Below are 7,047 nucleotides of genomic sequence, written 5' to 3'. Positions count from 1 at the left end.
GATTCAGAGGAGATTCAGGAGATTCAGAAGAGATTCAGAGGAGATTCAGAGGAGATTCAGAGGAGATTCAGAGGAGATTCAGAAGAGATTCAGAAGAGATTCAGGAGAGATTCAGAGGAGATTCAGAAGAGATGCAGAGGAGATTCAGAGGAGATTCAGAAGAGATTCAGGAGAGATTCAGAGGAGATTCAGAAGAGATTCAGGAGAGATTCAGAGGAGATTCAGAAGAGATTCAGAGGAGATTCAGAAGAGATGATTCAGGAGATTCAGAGAGATTCAGAGAGATTCAGAGGAGATTCAGAGGAGATTCAGGAGATTCAGAAGAGATTCAGAAGAGATTCAGAAGAGATGATTCAGGAGATTCAGAAGAGATTCAGAGGAGATTCAGAAGAGATTCAGAAGAGATTCAGGAGAGATTCAGAGGAGATTCAGAAGAGATTCAGGAGAGATTCAGAGGAGATTCAGAAGAGATTCAGAGGAGATTCAGAGGAGATTCAGAAGAGATTCAGGAGAGATTCAGAGGAGATTCAGAAGAGATTCAGAGGAGATTCAGGAGAGATTCGGGAGAGATTCAGAAGAGATTCAGGAGAGATTCAGAGGAGATTCAGAAGAGATTCAGAGGAGATTCAGAGGAGATTCAGGAGAGATTCAGAGGAGATTCAGAGGAGATTCAGGAGAGATTCAGGAGAGATTCAGAGGAGATTCAGAGGAGATTCAGAAGAGATTCAGAGGAGATTCAGGAGAGATTCAGGAGAGATTCAGAGGAGATTCAGAGGAGATTCAGGAGAGATTCAGGAGAGATTCAGAGGAGATTCAGAGGAGATTCAGAAGAGATTCAGGAGAGATTCAGAAGAGATTCAGGAGAGATTCAGAGGAGATTCAGAAGAGATTCAGGAGAGATTCAGAAGAGATTCAGAAGAGATTCAGAGGAGATTCAGGAGAGATTCAGGAGAGATTCAGAGGAGATTCAGAAGAGATTCAGGAGAGATTCAGAGGAGATTCAGAAGAGATTCAGAAGAGATTCAGAGGAGATTCAGAAGAGATTCAGGAGAGATTCAGAGGAGATTCAGAAGAGATTCAGAGGAGATTCAGAAGAGATTCAGGAGAGATTCAGAAGAGATTCAGAGGAGATTCAGAAGAGATTCAGGAGAGATTCAGAGGAGATTCAGAAGAGATTCAGAAGAGATTCAGGAGAGATTCAGGAGAGATTCAGAGGAGATTCAAAGAGATTCAGAAGAGATTCAGAGGAGATTCAGAGGAGATTCAGGAGATTCAGAGGAGATTCAGAGGAGATTCAGGAGATTCAGGAGAGATTCAGAGGAGATTCAGGAGATTCAGGAGATTCAGGAGAGATTCAGAGGAGATTCAGAGGAGATTCAGAGGAGATTCAGAAGAGATTCAGGAGAGATTCAGAGGAGATTCAGAAGAGATTCAGGAGAGATTCAGAGGAGATTCAGAAGAGATTCAGAAGAGATTCAGAGGAGATTCAGGAGATTCAGAGGAGATTCAGAAGAGATTCAGAAGAGATTCAGAGGAGATTCAGAAGAGATTCAGAAGAGATTCAGAGGAGATTCAGGAGATTCAGAGGAGATTCAGAAGAGATTCAGGAGATTCAGAGGAGATTCAGAAGAGATTCAGAGGAGATTCAGGAGATTCAGAAGAGATTCAGGAGATTCAGAAGAGATTCAGAGGAGATTCAGAAGAGATTCAGAAGAAATTCAGAAGAGATTCAGAGGAGATTCAGAAGAGATTCAGAGGAGATTCAGAGGAGATTCAGAAGAGATTCAGAAGAGATTCAGAAGAGATGATTCAGAAGAGATTCAGGAGATTCAGAAGAGATTCAGAAGAGATTCAGAGGAGATTCAGAGGAGATTCAGGAGATTCAGAAGAGATGATTCAGGAGATTCAGAAGAGATTCAGAAGAGATTCAGAAGAGATTCAGAAGAGATTCAGAAGAGATTCAGAAGAGATTCAGGAGATTCAGGAGATTCAGAGGAGATTCAGAAGAGATTCAGAGGAGATTCAGAGGAGATTCAGAAGAGATTCAGAAGAGATTCAGAAGAGATTCAGAAGAGATTCAGGAGATTCAGAAGAGATTCAGAGGAGATTCAGAAGAGATGATTCAGAGGAGATTCAGAGGAGATTCAGAGGAGATTCCGAAGAGATTCAGAGGAGATTCAGAGGAGATTCAGAAGAGATTCAGAAGAGATTCAGGAGATTCAGAAGAGATTCAGAGGAGATTCAGAGGAGATTCAGAAGAGATGATTCAGAAGAGATTCAGAAGAGATTCAGGAGATTCAGAAGAGATTCAGGAGATTCAGAAGAGATTCAGAAGAGATTCAGAGGAGATTCAGAAGAGATTCAAAGAGATTCAGAAGAGATTCAGGAGAGATTCAGAGGAGATTCAGAGGAGATTCAGAGGAGATGATTCAGAAGAGATTCAGAAGAGATTCAGAAGAGATTCAGAAGAGATTCAGGAGATTCAGAAGAGATTCAGAAGAGATTCAGAGGAGATTCAGAAGAGATTCAGAAGAGATTCAGAAGAGATTCAGAGGAGATTCAGAAGAGATTCAGAAGAGATTCAGAAGAGATTCAGGAGATTCAGAAGAGATTCAGGAGATTCAGAAGAGATTCAGAGGAGATGATTCAGAAGAGATGATTCAGAAGAGATTCAGAAGAGATTCAGGAGAGATTCAGAAGAGATTCAGAAGAAATTCAGAGGAGATTCAGAAGAGATGATTCAGAAGAGATTCAGAAGAGATTCAGAAGAGATTCAGAAGAGATTCAGAGGAGATTCAGAAGAGATTCAGAAGAGATTCAGGAGATTCAGAAGAGATTCAGGAGATTCAGAGGAGATTCAGAGGAGATGATTCAGAAGAGATGATTCAGAAGAGATTCAGAAGAGATTCAGAAGAGATTCAGGAGAGATTCAGAAGAGATTCAGAAGAGATTCAGAAGAGATTCAGAGGAGATTCAGAAGAGATTCAGAAGAGATGATTCAGAAGAGATTCAGAAGAGATTCAGAAGAGATTCAGAGGAGATTCAGAAGAGATTCAGAAGAGATGATTCAGAAGAAATTCAGAGGAGATTCAGAAGAGATGATTCAGAAGAGATTCAGAAGAGATTCAGAAGAGATTCAGAGGAGATTCAGAAGAGATTCAGAAGAGATTCAGGAGATTCAGAAGAGATTCAGAAGAGATTCAGAAGAAATTCAGAGGAGATTCAGAAGAGATTCAGAAGAGATTCAGGAGAGATTCAGGAGATTCAGAAGAGATTCAGAAGAGATTCAGAAGAAATTCAGAGGAGATTCAGAAGAGATTCAGAAGAAATTCAGAGGAGATTCAGAAGAGATTCAGGAGATTCAGAAGAGATTCAGAAGAGATTCAGAAGAAATTCAGAGGAGATTCAGAAGAGATTCAGAAGAGATTCAGAAGAAATTCAGAGGAGATTCAGAAGAGATTCAGAAGAGATTCAGGAGAGATTCAGGAGATTCAGAAGAGATTCAGAAGAAATTCAGAAGAGATTTAGAAGAGATTCAGGAGATTCAGAAGAGATTCAGAAGAGATTCAGAAGAGATTCAGAAGAAATTCAGAGGAGATTCAGAAGAGATTCAGAAGAGATTCAGGAGATTCAGAAGAGATTCAGAAGAGATTCAGAAGAAATTCAGAGGAGATTCAGAAGAGATTCAGAAGAGATGATTCAGAGGAGATTCAGAGGAGATTCAGAGGAGTTTCAGAAGAGATGATTCAGAAGAGATTCAGAAGAGATTCAGAAGAGATTCAGAGGAGATTCAGAAGAGATTCAGAGGAGATTCAGAAGAGATTCAGAAGAGATTCAGAGGAGATTCAGGAGATTCAGAGGAGATTCAGAAGAGATTCAGAGGAGATTCAGAAGAGATTCAGAAGAGATTCAGGAGAGATTCAGAAGAGATTCAGAGGAGATTCAGAGGAGATTCAGAGGAGATTCAGAGGAGATTCAGAAGAGATTCAGAAGAGATGATTCAGGAGAGATTCAGGAGAGATTCAGAGGAGATTCAGAAGAGATTCAGAAGAGATTCAGAAGAGATTCAGAAGAGATTCAGAAGAGATTCAGAGGAGATTCAGAAGAGATTCAGAAGAGATTCAGAAGAGATTCAGAAGAGATTCAGAGGAGATTCAGAAGAGATTCAGGAGAGATTCAGAGGAGATTCAGAAGAGATTCAGGAGAGATTCAGAGGAGATTCAGAAGAGATTCAGAAGAGATTCAGAAGAGATTCAGAAGAGATTCAGAGGAGATTCAGAAGAGATTCAGGAGAGATTCAGAGGAGATTCAGAAGAGATTCAGAAGAGATTCAGAAGAGATTCAGGAGAGATTCAGAGGAGATTCAGAGGAGATTCAGAAGAGATTCAGAAGAGATTCAGGAGAGATTCAGAGGAGATTCAGGAGATTCAGAGGAGATTCAGAGGAGATTCAGAAGAGATTCAGAGGAGATTCAGAGGAGATTCAGAAGAGATTCAGAGGAGATTCAGAAGAGATTCAGGAGAGATTCAGAGGAGATTCAGAGGAGATTCAGAAGAGATTCAGAGGAGATTCAGAGGAGATTCAGAAGAGATTCAGAGGAGATTCAGAGGAGATTCAGAAGAGATTCAGGAGAGATTCAGAGGAGATTCAGAGGAGATTCAGAAGAGATTCAGAGGAGATTCAGAAGAGATTCAGGAGAGATTCAGAAGAGATTCAGAGGAGATTCAGAGGAGATTCAAAAGAGATTCAAAAGAGATTCAGAGGAGATTCAGAAGAGATTCAGAAGAGATTCAGAAGAGATTCAGAGGAGATTCAGAGGAGATTCAGAGGAGATTCAAAAGAGATTCAAAAGAGATTCAGAGGAGATTCAGAAGAGATTCAGAAGAGACAGACAGACAGACAGATGGATAGATACACAGACAGATAGACAGATAGATAGACAGAGATGGATAGACAGACAGACAGACAGATATATAGAAAGACAGAGATGGACAGACAGGCAGACAGACGGATAGATAGACAGACAGACATATAGTCAGACAGACGGATAGACAGACAGACAGATGGATAGATAGATAGATAGACAGACAGACGGATAGATAGACAGACAGATGGATAGACAGACAGACATATAGACAGACGGATAGATAGACAGACAGACAGACAGACAGACGGATAGATAGACAGACAGACAGACAGACGGATAGACAGACAGACAGATGGATAGATAGATAGACAACCAGATAGACAGACAGACAGATGGATAGATATACAGACAGACAGACAGACAGATAGATAGATAGACAGACAGACAGACAGACAGACAGACAGACAGATAGACAAATAGACAGACAGACAGATAGATAGACAAATAGACAGATAGACAAACAGATAGACAGACAGACAGATGGATAGATAGATAGACAACCAGATAGACAGACAGACGGATAGATATACAGACAGACAGACAGACAGATAGATAGACAGACAGACAGACAGACAGACAGACAGACAGACAGACAGACAGATAGACAAATAGACAAACAGACATACAAATAGACAGACAGACAAATAGACAAACAGACATACAAATAGCCAGATAGATAGATAGATAGATAGATAGACAGACAGACAGACAGACAGACAGACAGACAGACAGACAGACAGACAGACAGATAGATAGATAGATAGATAGACAGACAGACAGACAGACAGACAGACAGACAGACAGATAGATAGATAGATAGGCAGACAGATAGATCACTATAGCTATAATAATTATCATCTAATCAATTAATACTACTAATTATTATAAATGATTTATTATAGTAAAATTATCAATTATATATATATATATATTTTTTTTATTATTGTAAATTACTGAATCAATATTTTGTTATAAATAATATATACATTATTATTAGATAATATTATTTAATTATTATCTAACATTATTATAATATGTTTGTAATATAATGTACACTCAGTACATTCTCGTGATTATTATTATTAGATCATGTTAGTTTTACAGAGTAAACAGGACTGCTGGTTTCAGAGGTCTCACACACACTCGGGGACTCGGGACACACACACACACACACACACACACACACACACACACACACACACACACACACACACACACACACACACACACACACACACACACACACACACACACACACACACACGTAATGTGATGTAAACAAGGGGCTCGCTAGGGTAGACTGAGCATGCACACGCAACAACAGCATGCCATGGCATCAGCTGTATTTGAGCCGTGTGTGTGTGTGTGTGTTTTGCAGAGCCTGTTAATAGCTTGTTTTTGTACGCTGCCTTTACCAGCTAGCCGTAGATAAAGTGTGTGTTGTGTCTGTACAAGCACCTTTAAAGGTCTTTTAACGTACAAAATAATCACATACCTAGTGCATTATTGCACATTTTGATAAAATGCTGGACTGTTGTTTAAATACAATCCCAGTTATTATCGTTCAAACACACTGGAGATGTAGTCATGGGAAGAAAATGTCCTGTTAAATGTGTTGTGTAATCTGATAAGTGATGGCGTGTCATATTAATGCTAGCAGGGAAAGTTAGCGTGAAGTTGACAGCAACAACAGTGCCTGAACTTGACAAAGATGTGGGTGTGTTTGGCACCCTGGCGAAACGCCCGCCAATTATCTCCACAGAAACCAGGAGCACAGAGAGCGTTAATTGAGATCAGAATATATATATATATATAACAGGGAGAAATTAAATAATATATGACGTGAGTAACACTGATGATCTCCTGTTAGTGGGCGGGATATATTAGGCAGCAAGTGAACATTTTGTCCTCGATGTGTGAGAAGCAGGAGAAATGGGCAAGCGTAAGGATTTGAGCGAGTTTGGGCCAGATTGTGATGGTCAGAGCATCTCCAAAACTGCAGCTCTTGTGAGGACTTAAAGGATCTGCTGCTAACATCTTGCTGCCAGATACCACAGCACACCTTCAGGAGTCTAGTGGAGTCCATGCCTCGACGGGGGACCAACACAATATTAGGTCAT

The sequence above is a fragment of the Gobio gobio genome (assembly GCF_949357685.1).
Source record: "Gobio gobio genome assembly, chromosome: 24".
NCBI lineage: Eukaryota > Metazoa > Chordata > Actinopteri > Cypriniformes > Gobionidae > Gobio > Gobio gobio.
The sequence above is the reverse complement of the archived record's forward strand: the minus strand, read 5'-3'. Positions refer to the sequence as shown.